Source organism: Suricata suricatta, chromosome 10 (assembly GCF_006229205.1).
Source record: "Suricata suricatta isolate VVHF042 chromosome 10, meerkat_22Aug2017_6uvM2_HiC, whole genome shotgun sequence".
NCBI lineage: Eukaryota > Metazoa > Chordata > Mammalia > Carnivora > Herpestidae > Suricata > Suricata suricatta.
In genome coordinates this window covers 62,683,458-62,695,957 of record NC_043709.1, presented here as the reverse complement: position 1 = coordinate 62,695,957, position 12,500 = coordinate 62,683,458, and the positions used below count along the sequence as shown (strand labels likewise).

The following is a 12,500-nucleotide window of genomic DNA, read 5'->3' as shown; positions in this document are numbered from 1 at the left end:
CCAGAATTAAGAACAGAGGTCATGTTAATTGAGGATACTGGAAATGAACATAGAGGGGCCAATGTTCCCAATTTCTAACTCAGTTGAAAAACAACAGGGGAGCCTGGGTGGCTCAGACGGTTGAGCATCCGACTTAGGCTCAGGTCATGATCTCACGGTTCGTGGGTTCGAGCCCTGCGTTGTGCTCAGTACTCACAGCTCAGAGCCTGGAGCCTGCTTCAGATTCTGTGTCTCCCTCTCCTCTGACCCTCCCCTGTTTGCGCTGTCTCTGTCTCTCAAAAATAAATAAAAAACAGGAAATAAAAAAGAAAAAACAACAAAAAAGAAAACATAGTAATTTACCAACCAAGCAAGGTATTATTTCATTTTTAAAAGAAACTATTTGTGACTCTGTTGAGAATTACATACAAACAAGGACAACTGACATTCAGGATTTACCATTCTAAAAGTAAAAATCTCTCACAGCCTTAATTCAGGCTGCGTCCTTCTCAATCTTTAAAATGGGTCTGGGGGCGCCTGGGTGGCTCAGTCGGTTGAGTATTCGGCGGTTGAGTATTCAGCTTCAGCTCAGGTCATGATCTCACGGTTCGCAGGTTCGAGCCCCGCATCGGGCTCTGCGCTGACAGCTCAGAGTCTGGAGCCTGTTTCAGATTCTGTGTCTCCCTTTCTCTCTGACCCTCCCCTATTCACACTGTCTCTCAAAAATAAATAGAAAACATTAAAATGGGTCTGACACTGATGTCAACCTTCTCCTTGGAATGATCCTTTTATTCCAAGACTCGAATAGCTAATCATAAAAATTTTTCATTTATTACATGCCTTCTTTATGCCAGGCACCAAGTTTTTACACAATTATTTCATAAAATACTCATAACTCTCCAAGGCAGACACATTACCTGCAACTGACAAATGAGAAAGGGCCCACTGACAAATGGGCAATGTCACTCGCCCAAAGCCACTTAGTGAGTGATCACACCCATATGCCCAGGAAGCTTACCTGACTGCACACCCAGCCCTCTCCACAACGTTGCACTGCTTCCTGAGGTCTCTTCAAACCCAAGTGTCTGTCGTTCTGTCTCCTTTCTCTACCATTTCACCGTGAACGGTCCCTCGAGACTCATTCAGTGTGTGTTCATCCCTTCGGCCTTGCTTCTACTCCTAGGTTGTGAGTTATCATCTGGTGGAAAAGATTCACACTTTGCCATTCCTTTGATACTTAGAATTTAACATGTCAAAACCAAAATTCACTGTGTCCTTCCCTAAATAAACGACCCTTGCTAATTTCTTCAACACCTGTGGTTATTTCCCAAGGGCCAGATAAAGGATGCCCTTCTAGAAAGCATTTGCTGGCTGTTTCAAGAAGCTTCCTCTTTGAGAAATCCCTCAGCATTCACTAATACTCACACTTGTGGGTATTAGTGCACACACCAGACACAGTGCTTACTACATAGCAGGTGCTCCCAAAGTAATTACTGACTAATTCGTCATCAAATCCTCTTCTCCATACCTCTCAGACGGCCCCTTCTGCTGCCTTTCCACAGCCACCATCCTAGTTGAGAACGGAGCCCTGGATGACCACATATATAGATTGAGTGTGGACAGCGAGAATCACAAACCATGTGTGTAGGAACTTGCTGGGTACTGTGTGGCTCAGGGATACAGCAGACAAATAGCTCTAAGGTGAGGGGAAGATACTACACATAGATACAGTAGTAGAAACACACTCCTAAAAAAAGAAGAAAGGAAAGAAAAACACTCCTTTTGCAACTGACTCAGCTTTCTTTGCTTTCTTCACCCAATTCCCCCCAATAACCAGGATGGGAAAACAAAAACTCAGCAAATAAGTTTCCTGAGGCACAAAGAAGTGATTTCCTAGGAAGGCACTGATGTCTGATCCAAGTCATTATCTCTCATGCTAGAAAATGCTTCAACCTGGTCTCCATGCCTTCACCACCACGGCCTTCAAGTTCAGCATTTCCAGAACACTTTAGCTATTCTTGCAACTCAAAGATATGAAGGAAGCTACTCAGTGTAAAGTTGAACTGAGGCTGCTCAACCCCACACTTAGGACTATCAGTCAACGGACACATCAGTACTTCTCCCTGCTGTGCAGGCCAGTGGGAAAGGGTTAGGAATCAGAATGTCTGAATCTTCCTAACTGAATCTAATTGAATCTAATCTTACTAACGTTGCATCTTACTAATCCACTTAGCAAAGAGAACACCACCTACATCTCCTAGGATTCTTGTGAGGATGAATGACGTAAATGCAAACAGTGCTTAATAAACTTCCAACTGCTTGCCCTGAGCCTTGGAGCTTCTTCACAGGGCCCAGCTTCCTTAAGCAATTGGGAGAGTGACAGAACAAAGTCAATTTTTCTATAGGAAAAGATATCTTACTTCTATAAGTAGAAGTAAGAAAGTCCTAGAATTCCAACCGGCTGAATTATTATACACCCTAACATTTTTCTGGAGACTTGGTATACTGTTAAAGAAATCTCCCATAAAAAATAACCTGGCAAAGCCCTGTTTGCACCGAACAGTAAAAAGTTTGGCACTGGGGCAGCTGGGTGGCTCAGTTGGTTGAGCGTCCGTCTTCGGCTCAGGTCATGATCTTGTGGTTCGTGGGTTCGAGCCCCGCGTCGGGCTCTGTGCTAACAGCTAGCTTAGAGCCTGGAGCCTGCTTCAGATTCTGTGTCTCCCTCTCTCTTTCTAACCCTTCCCTGCTCATGCTGTCTCTCTCTTTCTCTCAAAAAAAAAAAAAAAGTTTGGCACCTACATGAGATGCTGCAAAGAACTTCTTCACAGAGTGCTAAAGATACAGACGTGATTTCCCAAATCCCTCTAATCTTGGCTCATAGTTTACCTGTCAGGCTAAGCAGACAGTATTAGAACTGTAAAAACAGCAGCACTCAGTTCAAGTTCTAGCTCACCTCTCAGGTTATGGGAACAGATTATCTGCTCTGATCCCAGAGGAAGAGTTTCTTTTTCAACTTTATTGTCCACCAAAATTTAGGGACAAAGATCAAAACCTTTTTTTTAAAAGCAAAGGCTGCAATATTAAAATAAATACATAATATTTATTTATAATGTTTATTTATTTTTAAGAGAAAGAGAGCATGAGCGGGCAGAGGCAGAGAGAGCCGATGCGGGGCTTGAACCCACGAACTGTGAGATCATGACCTGAGCCGAAGTCGGACGCTTAACCATCTGAGCCACCCAGGCGCCCCTGAAGTCCCATTTTTTAAATGTTTATTTATTTATTTTTGAGCAGGGGAGGGGGAGAGAGAGGGAGAAATAATCCCAATAAACTTCCAACTGTTTGCCCGGAGCCTTGGAGCTTCTTCACAGGGCCCAGCTTCCTTAAGCAATTGGGAGAGTAACAGAACAAAGTCAATTTTTCTATAGGAAAAGTTATCTTACTTCTATAAGTAAGTCTGACAGTGCAGAGCCTGACACAGGGCTCAAACTCACAAACCATGAGATGGTGATCTGAGCTGAAATCAAGAATTGGACGCTTAACTGACTGAGCCACCCAGGTGCCTCTGAAGTCCCGTACGTGAAACAGCCTCCTAGCCTTTTACCTCCCCCACTAAACCTATGCTTCAGCTTATAGACCTCTAAATGCCACTTCCCTGCCTCCGGCTGCCAGACAACGTTGTGTCCCTTTTCTAACCAGGTTGGACAGCAGAGAAAACCAGTCCATTTTTACACTCCTACTCATGCCTTCTTTTGCCATAAAAATCTGCCAGTTTCTTTTTTTAAAATTTTTTTAATGTTTTTAATTATTTTTTGAGAGACAGACAGTACGAGCAGGGGAGGGTCAGAGAGAGAGGGAGACACAGAATCTGAAGCAGGCTCCAGGCTCTGAGCTAGCTGTCAGCACAGAGCCCGATGCGGGGCTCGAACTTACGAACTGTGAAATCATGACCTGAGCCGAAACCAGATGCTTAACTGACTGAGCCACCCAGGAGCCCCAAAAATCTGCCAGTTTCTGACTGTGGGGTCTCCTTTACCCCTAATCTGCTTCCTATTCTGTATTTTTTTATCTTAGTAAATAGCAAAACTGTTTTTGTCACTCTCACTCAAGCTGGAAACCAGGACATCATCCTAGTTTGCTCTCTTCCTCACCTCCTTAGACCAGCCAGACACTGTCCCTTCCTTTCTTCCTCCACTGCGTCTGCACAGATCATTCCTTACTTGGATTAACCGGCCTCAGCCCAACCCCTCCAGTCTGTCCTCTGTGCTGCTCCCCAGAACCTAAATTTAAAAAAAAAAAAAAATCACTTCCTGCCTCAAATCCTTGGATGGCTTTTCATGGCTTTCAGATCAAACTTCAAAATCCTTAGGTTAAAACACCAGGCTCTTGTGATCTCATCCTGCTGGCCCTGCAGCTTGATTCTCTGCAAGCCACTCCCATCCCTGCCTCTACACGCTGGGAGCGTCTCCACACGCGGTGCCCTCTGCCTGGAATGCCCTACCCTCTCCCTTCTTCATGTCAAATCGATAAGTTCTCTAAAATATCCTGTAAAAGTCACTTTCTCCAAAAGGAACTTCCTTCATTCTCCAGTTGGGTTTTTAGGTCCTTCCTCCAGGCTCCCAGGAGCCCAGGCCTCTCTGTGTCTCACGTCCTCATGTGCTGCTCTTGCCGCTCTACTCACCTGTCCCCCCGGGTCTGACTCAGAGCTTCCCGGAGGACAGGGTGCTCGTCTTAGCTCAGCCTCTATCTGAGCACTCCACCTGTGGGAAACGCACAGCCCACCCCAGCCGCTCGCCTCTGCGGCTGTCAGGAGAGCACACAGAGCCTGAGTTAGACTTCTCAGGGCTGCTCGGAAATCTGGTAATTTATCCTCCGCTGCCACAAGGGCCCGTCCTTGACTACGCTCATTTCCCCACTTCTCCTCTCAGCAGATGACTTTGCTACCCCACGGAGGGAAAAACAGAGAGCCGCTGAGTGAGTCTAGAGACTTAAGAACCTCACGGATGCCCTCTCCTGACCGCACGCACAAGGCCGGCCCTGGGCTCTTGATTCATTCGTCTCAGGTCTTTTGTTTCTGCCAAGTTGCACTCCTTTGCATCTTCACCCTTCTCCTGTGGTCAAATATCCTAAAATCCACCCCGCCTTCCTCCAGTAAAAACAAACAAACAAATGAAAAGCACCAAAAAACCCTTAGCTTTGATTTCCCCTGAAATTGCTGTGCTCTTTTCCTCCCTTTACTGTCAAATCCCTTAAAAATATCTAATCCTTTTTTTTTTTTGCCTACTTCCCACTCACTCCTCAATCCATTATCATTGGGTCACCAGCCCTCTCTGAAACTGTCCTCCTCAAAGTCACCGCTGACTTCCTGCTTCCCTAATATGAAGGCTTTGTCTCTTGTATGAACTGTGTAACACCTGCCCTGGTTCTGGCCGCTCCATGGGAGATCTTCCTCCTTTCTCTTGTGAGTCTTTTTGACCCTCTGACTGCTCCGTCTCAAGCTCCTTTGCTGCCTTTTACTTCCTCAGGATCCCATCCTTAGTTCACAGTCTTCCCTTTGTGGGAGTTGGACAGAACTGCCAAGTCCCACTCTCTCCCGGCCTTTGGGGCGGACTGGCTGCGTAGGAGAATGCCAGGCATGCGTCAGCCACATTGGTTTCCTATCACTGCTGTGAAAACCACCACAAATTTAGTGGTTTAAAACAATACAAACTTATTATCTTCCAGTTCTGGAGGACAAAAGCCCAAGATGGGGGTCACAGGGCTAAAATTAAGGTGTTGGCAGGGTTTTATTTGTTTGCTTTTCCCAGGAGGCCCAGGGAGAAACTGTCCCCTTGCCTTCTCCAGCTTCTAGAGGCCTCACCGATCCCTTGGCACATGGTCCCTTCCTCCACCTTCAGATCTCTCTCTGAAACTGGCCTTTCTTGCCTCCTAGTTTCACTTATACGGGCCCTTGTGATTACATTGGCCCTACCCAGATAATCCAGCATAACCTCCCCTCTCGAGGTCAGCTGACTAGCAAGCTTAATTCCATCTGCAACCTTAATTTCCCTTTGCCAGTAAGATAACACATCCAGCAGGTTGTGAGGACTGGGGTGTGGCCATCCCTGGGGGTGGAGAAGAGGAGGTGTTATTCCGCCTGCCATACCAGCTAGACCGGACAAGAAAAGAAAAGGTAAATATGCAAATGATAGTGGGAGCCTTAATGAAGCTCCAGCTGGCCTAACATAGAGCCAAGGTGAGAACAGTGTAGACTGGCCAAATAGTTGTGGGAAGAACTGAATGAGGGGTCCAGCGGGACAAAACGCTGTCAGTACCTTCTAGGTATCAAATAGAAAATTAGGCTGCACTTTATAGGACAGTTCATGTTTGTCTCTGACAAATCTCCTCATGCTAAAATTATTTCTACTTCTGGAGGCCTCCCATATTGATCCCTTAACTCAGAAGCCTTTGATGCGTCTGGGGAGATCTTCCAACTCTCCCCAAATTCATCAGGAACTTTACAATTACGAGAACAATTTGTCATATGCAAAAATGGCCCTAAACATCGTGCTCAAACTCACTCACAATATACCAAGTGCTAATTAAAACTACTGTGAGAGCCCCTTTCTCACATATCAGGTCTGCAAAGTCCCAAATCTGCCAACACGTTCAGTTGGGCAAGCCATGGGGAAACAGACATGCCCGGATACTGCTGGTGGGAATGCAAATGTGCACAAACCTTGTGGAATGTGGCAGTGCCTGACAAAGCTAACCGTACCTGCATTTACCTCCTGGCCCAGCAATCCCCCCTCTAGAAATTCATCCTGAAGATACACTTCCAACAGTAGTAAAATACAGAAGCACAAGACAGTTCATCGCAGCATTGTTTGTAATGTTTCCAAGCGAGATGCTCATATATACGAACACTTGGATAAACGACGGCAGTTTTGCACAGGGGAGTATGTACTATGTGCCCATAGAGCAGGGGGAGACAGTGTGATTTCAAGGATATATTATTGAGTAAACAGAAGCTATGTTAGGTAAAACTATCTATGATGTGATACTTTCTCTGTAAAAAAGAAGGGTAAGCAAGAAAGTACCTATGCATATATTTATTTTTGCAGAAAAACTTAAGAATAAGCCAGACACTAGTGAGACTGGTTATCTATGGTGGGTGAGTGGGAAGAGAGTACTAATAAAAGGGGAGAGAGAAGTGATGCATTTAAAATATAACCTTTGTACAGTTTGATTTGGGGAACCATCTTAATGTCTTACATATAATATGCAAAAGAATGTTATGTAAAATGAAATGAAGGGAGGGGAACCTAAAATTGAAAAATAAAAAACACTTAATTGTATTCTTGTGTGTGTGTGTGTGTGTGTGTGTGAGAGAGAGAGAGAGAGAGAGAGAGAGAGAAATTCTTTTCTGCTTTTTTAAGGTTGGTTTGTTTGTTTGTTCTTTAGAGGGAGAGAGAGGGAGGAGGAAAGGAGCAGGCAGGGGAAGAGCAGAGAGAAGAAGAGACAGAATCCCAAGCAGGCTCTTCACCATCAGTGCAGAGCCCAACGTGGGGCTCGAACTCACAAATCATGAGAGATCATGACATGAGCCTAGATCAAGAGCCTACCCCACTGCACCACCCAGGTGCCTCGCCTAAATGAAGATTAACCATATTGATACGGGGCGGGGCGGGGCGGGGCGGGGGGGGGGGGGTCAACCCAAATAGCTATATTTCAAGTAACTTTTTTTAATGTTTTTTATTTATTTTTGAAAGATAGAGAGAGACAGTGTGAGCAGGGGAGGGTCAGAGAGAGGGAGACACAGAATTGAAGCAGGCTCCAGGCTCAGAGCTAGCTGTCAGCACAGAACCCGATGCAGGGCTTGAACCCACAAACCGCAAGATCATGACCTGAGCCGAAGCTGGACGCTTAACCGACTGAGCCACCCAGGTGCCCCTCAAGTAACTTTTTTAAAACAACTTTCTTAACATATAACTCACATATCCTAAAATGTACCTGAAATACAATTAAGTGACTTTTATTATATTTAGCGTTGTACAACCACCATCACAATCATTATTTTTAATGTTTGTTTATTTATTTATTTAGAGAGAGAAAGCACAAGCAGAGGAGGGGCCAGAGAGAGAGAAGAGAGAGAGAGAGAGAGAGAGAGAGAGAGAGAGAGAGAGAAGAGAGAGAATCCCAAACAGGCTCCATGCCCGAGAATCCCACACAGTGCAGAGCTTGGCGTGGGGCTTGATCTCATGAACCATGAGATCATACCTTGAGCTGAAATCAAGAGTCAGACGCTTCGCCGACTAAACCACCCAGGTGCCCCCAACACAATCTACTTAAAACATTTTTTTCATTACCCCCTAAGAAGACTCTGTAACCATTAATAGTCACTCCCTGTTTCCTTCCACTGTCTCACAGCCCCAGGCAACCACTAATCTATTTTCTTTTTTTAAATTTATGTTTTTAATTTTATTATTATTTTTTTATTTTAGAGAGAGAGAGAGTGAGCATAAGCAGGGGAGAGGTGCAGAGGTGGGGTGAGAGAGGGAGAAAGGGGAAGAGAGAGAGAGAAAGAATATGAATGAGAGAGAACATCTTAAGCAGACTCCACACACAGCATGGAGCTTGACGCTCGGCTCTGTTCCATGACCCTGGGATCATGACCTGAGCCAAAAGCAAGAGTTGGATGCTTAACCAACTGAGTCACACAGGCAGCTTTCTATTTTCTATCACTATAGATTCGCTTATTCTAGACATTTCATAAAGATGAAATCACCCAGTATATGGTCTTTTTATAACAGACTCCTTTCATTTAGCATGTTTTCAAGGCTCATCTATGGTATAGCACATATCAGTACTTCATTTCTTTTCATGACCAAATTATTTTCCACTGTACAGCTATATCACATTTTATTTTATTTCTTTCTCTTTTTTTTTAAATGTAATTTTATTGTCAAGTTAGCTAACATACAGTGTATACAGTATGCTCTTGGCTTCAGGAGTAGACTCCCATGATTCATTGCTTACATAAAATACCCAGTGCTCATTCCAACAAGTGTCCTCCTCAATGTCCATCACCCATTCTCCCCTTTCCCCCACCCTCCTCCCATCCACCCTCAGTTTGTTTTCTGTATTTAAGAGTCTCTTATGGTTTGCCTCCCTCACATTTTATTTCTCCATCAAATGATGGGTGTTTGGGCTGTTTCCATTTATCGGCTCCTAAGAACAATGATGCTATGGACATCTGCACACAAGTTTTTGTGTAGAAATGTATTTTCATTCCAAGTGATTTTTGAAGACAGATATTTTAATATTTTCCCTCTGAAAGAACTATAAAAAATATTTAATGGGCTTGTTTTTCACAGAGGTATGGGCTAGAAATCTGGAATGAATTTTTGTGTATTCTAGAATTAAGCAAATAAGTAAATATCCTAAAGATAGTGGGAGCCAAGTCTCTCACAGAGAAAGGAATCACAAATAATGAAAAGGGAAGACTAGAATGAACCTGTGGAGCTGGGTTAACTTAGAGATCTTACTACAAACTCACGATTTTAATATAGATAGATACATAGGAAGAGAAATAGACATAGATATAAATCCTAATTCTGCCTGTTGAGAGAGGGCCTAGAAGGAATGACACTCCAGGAACAATGAGCACCTCTCATGCTTGAAATTTGGTTTCTAAACATCATTCTCCACTAAAATGAATCAAAGCTCCTTAAAGAAACAGCTGATTTCAGGGCGGGGACACCAAAAGCATAAGTTTAGCCTGGAGCATCTTGTCATGCCGGGGTATAATGAATGTTTGAAGGATGACGGGCTTATGTCAATAGGAGTCAGCTGGAAGGGGTTCCCGCTAGGTACATCTGGGACAATTTGACCAATAAAATAAAAAAATGATAGTGATGGATTATAAGCCACTGAATAAAATAGAAATTCATGAGCCCAAACTGATATAAATAAATGAGTAATTAAATAGGAAAGAAGGGAAAGCAATTCCTTATAGTCAAATGCCAGCTGAAAAATGTAAAAAGAATGATGTATTTAGAAAATTACCACCTGACAAATATAATATTAGTTGTTCAGGCAAGGATCATAAATGGATGCTGAAGTTAATGAGTAATAGTCTGATACATAATAGTATATTTGTATAATATTAAAGTATCTCCTCACAAAATACTTACTCTGGAGAAAGAGGAAAAAAGGAACTTGACAGTGGAGAAACTGGCAGATTCCACCTTAATCCAAATGCTCAAAACCGTGGTGTGCCAGAGTTAAATCAACTCAACTCAGGGGCAGCACATCGCTTCCCAATTTTGTGTTCAGTGATGACATAACAGTGGCTTGAAATTGACCATGGTGGGAGTATTTACAAATGGAAATAGACAAATATTACGAAATCGGGGCTTCTCTTCCTCTGAATAACCAGCTGTTAAACATTTATCAGCACACCAGCGGATCAAAGTGACTGCCGCCAGATGCACTAACATGTGCCTCCAGATACCGCACACCAAGACACAGCGTCACTCTGCCAAAAACATATAACCACAATCTAATGATGAGAAAGTATCAGAAAAAACCTAAATTGAGAGACATCCTCCCCCCCCGCCCCCGAACAGGAGGAGGGTGAATGTGCTCCCCGCCTGAGCTGGAACACGCATCTTCTTCTGCCCTCAGACATCAGTGCTCCTGGTTCTCAGGCCTTTGGACTTGGATAAGGACTTGAACCATTGCCAGCTTGCAGATGGGAGATCATGAGACTTCGCAGCCCCCACAATCACATGAGCCACTTCCTATAATAAATTTCCTCATATATAAGTATATATGCACAAATATATGCATATGGAGATACGCAAGCTCATATATATATATGTATGTATGTGTGTAAGTATGTATGTAGGTGTATATATCTCCTGTTGGTTGTTTCTCTGGAGAATCGTAACTAACACAACGACTAAGGAAATGGTTCAGATTAGTGGGGGATAAAGCGACTTAACAACCACATGCAATAATCTGATTGAAACTTAGCCTAGAAAAAAAATATTAAGGTCTTCATTGGGACCTTAACTGGTGAAATATGAATAAAATCTTTAGATTGTAGGATATAGCAATACTAAGATCCTGATTTTGACCACAGTACTATGGTTACATAAAAGAATGCCCCAAATGCATTGGGGTTGGGGCTCATCAATATGCGACTCACTCTCAGATGGTTCTCAGGAGGAAAGAAGTGAGAAGTTTTTCTTGAGAAAGATGATAAACCAAATGTGGCTAAATGCTAACAAAAGGCAAACTGGGTGTCAGACATCCAATTTTTTGTACTATTCTGGGAACTTTGAAATTTGAAGTTTCTTAATTTGAAATTACTTAAAAATTTAAAGCCATAAGGAAAAAACCATGAATGCTACCTGGTGCTTTGCGCTCATCTTGGTGGATGCAGTTGGAAGGTGGCGGTGAGCCAGGACTTTTCCCAGACCTCAAGCACCGGAAGGCTGCAGGGTCACAACAGAAGCAAAAGCAGTGTCCTCCACCAACCCGCCCGGGAGCCACGGAAGGCTCAGGCTCCTGGCACAGGTGCAGGACAGCAGCTCACTCAGCACCTTCCTGCGCCCGCATTGGCTGCGGGCAGAATGACGTCAAGTGCTTCACAGCCTGGCACCCAAGCTGCTCTAGGCTCTGCATGAGCCGCAGGTGTGGCCCCAGGTGCAGGCTCGTGGATCCTGCCCAGGATCCTGGGATCTGGGCCACAGCGGGCTCCCCTTTAAAGCAAGTGGTATTCTGATTGATTGATTGATTGATTGATTGATTTTTGAGAGACCAAGTGTGAGTGGGGAAGGGCAGAGAGAGGGAGCCAGAATCTGAAGCAGGCTTCAGGCTCAGAACTGATGGGGGGCCTGAACTGAGGGGCCGGGAGATCATGACCTGAGCTGAGGTCAGAGGACTAACCGATTGAGCCACCCAGGTGCCCCACATTCTTTAAGACAAGAGTCTTGCCTCAGAGGGCTAACACCCACCTCCACCCAAACCCAGTGTTGTAATCATGGGCCCACTTTCCTCTTGATTTGGGGTCCTGGAACCAGGTAGTGGGACTCACAGCCATTGAGAGAAGTTGGGGGCTCCCTGTGAAGGCAGAATCCAGTAAAACCACCTTCTTCAAAAGCTTTAATGTTTCCTTAGCGTCGTCCTCAAAAACCCAATGTTTGTGGTCCAGGTGGTGCTACTAGAGAATTTCCAGCAGAGGATGTGGAAACCTTGGCAAGACCAGCAGCGGGCCACGCTCCCCCTCTCCCCTGCACCCCCGCCGGGGAGGGGCGTGGGGCGGGTTGTTTCTGGGCTTTCTCATTATCAATTAGTAGGAAATTGCACATAAATGTGTCCCGGCCTTACAAAGCCTATTCTGATCTACGGCTTCCTGCTCAGGGAACACTCGGAGACAGACAGCAGGTGGTGGGGTACACCAAAGGTATGGTGCTTCTGCCACTTACCGGGTACATTTTCTGATGAAAGCCGATTTATAGGATTTGAATTTT

At 44.5% G+C, this 12,500-nt stretch overlaps 1 protein-coding gene across 1 annotated transcript in view; it reads left to right on the top strand.

The window, feature by feature from the left end:
- The window catches only part of METTL7A (methyltransferase like 7A), a 40,528-nt gene that overhangs the window by 12,194 nt on the left and 15,834 nt on the right, over positions 1-12,500 (top strand). The window lies entirely within an intron of this gene.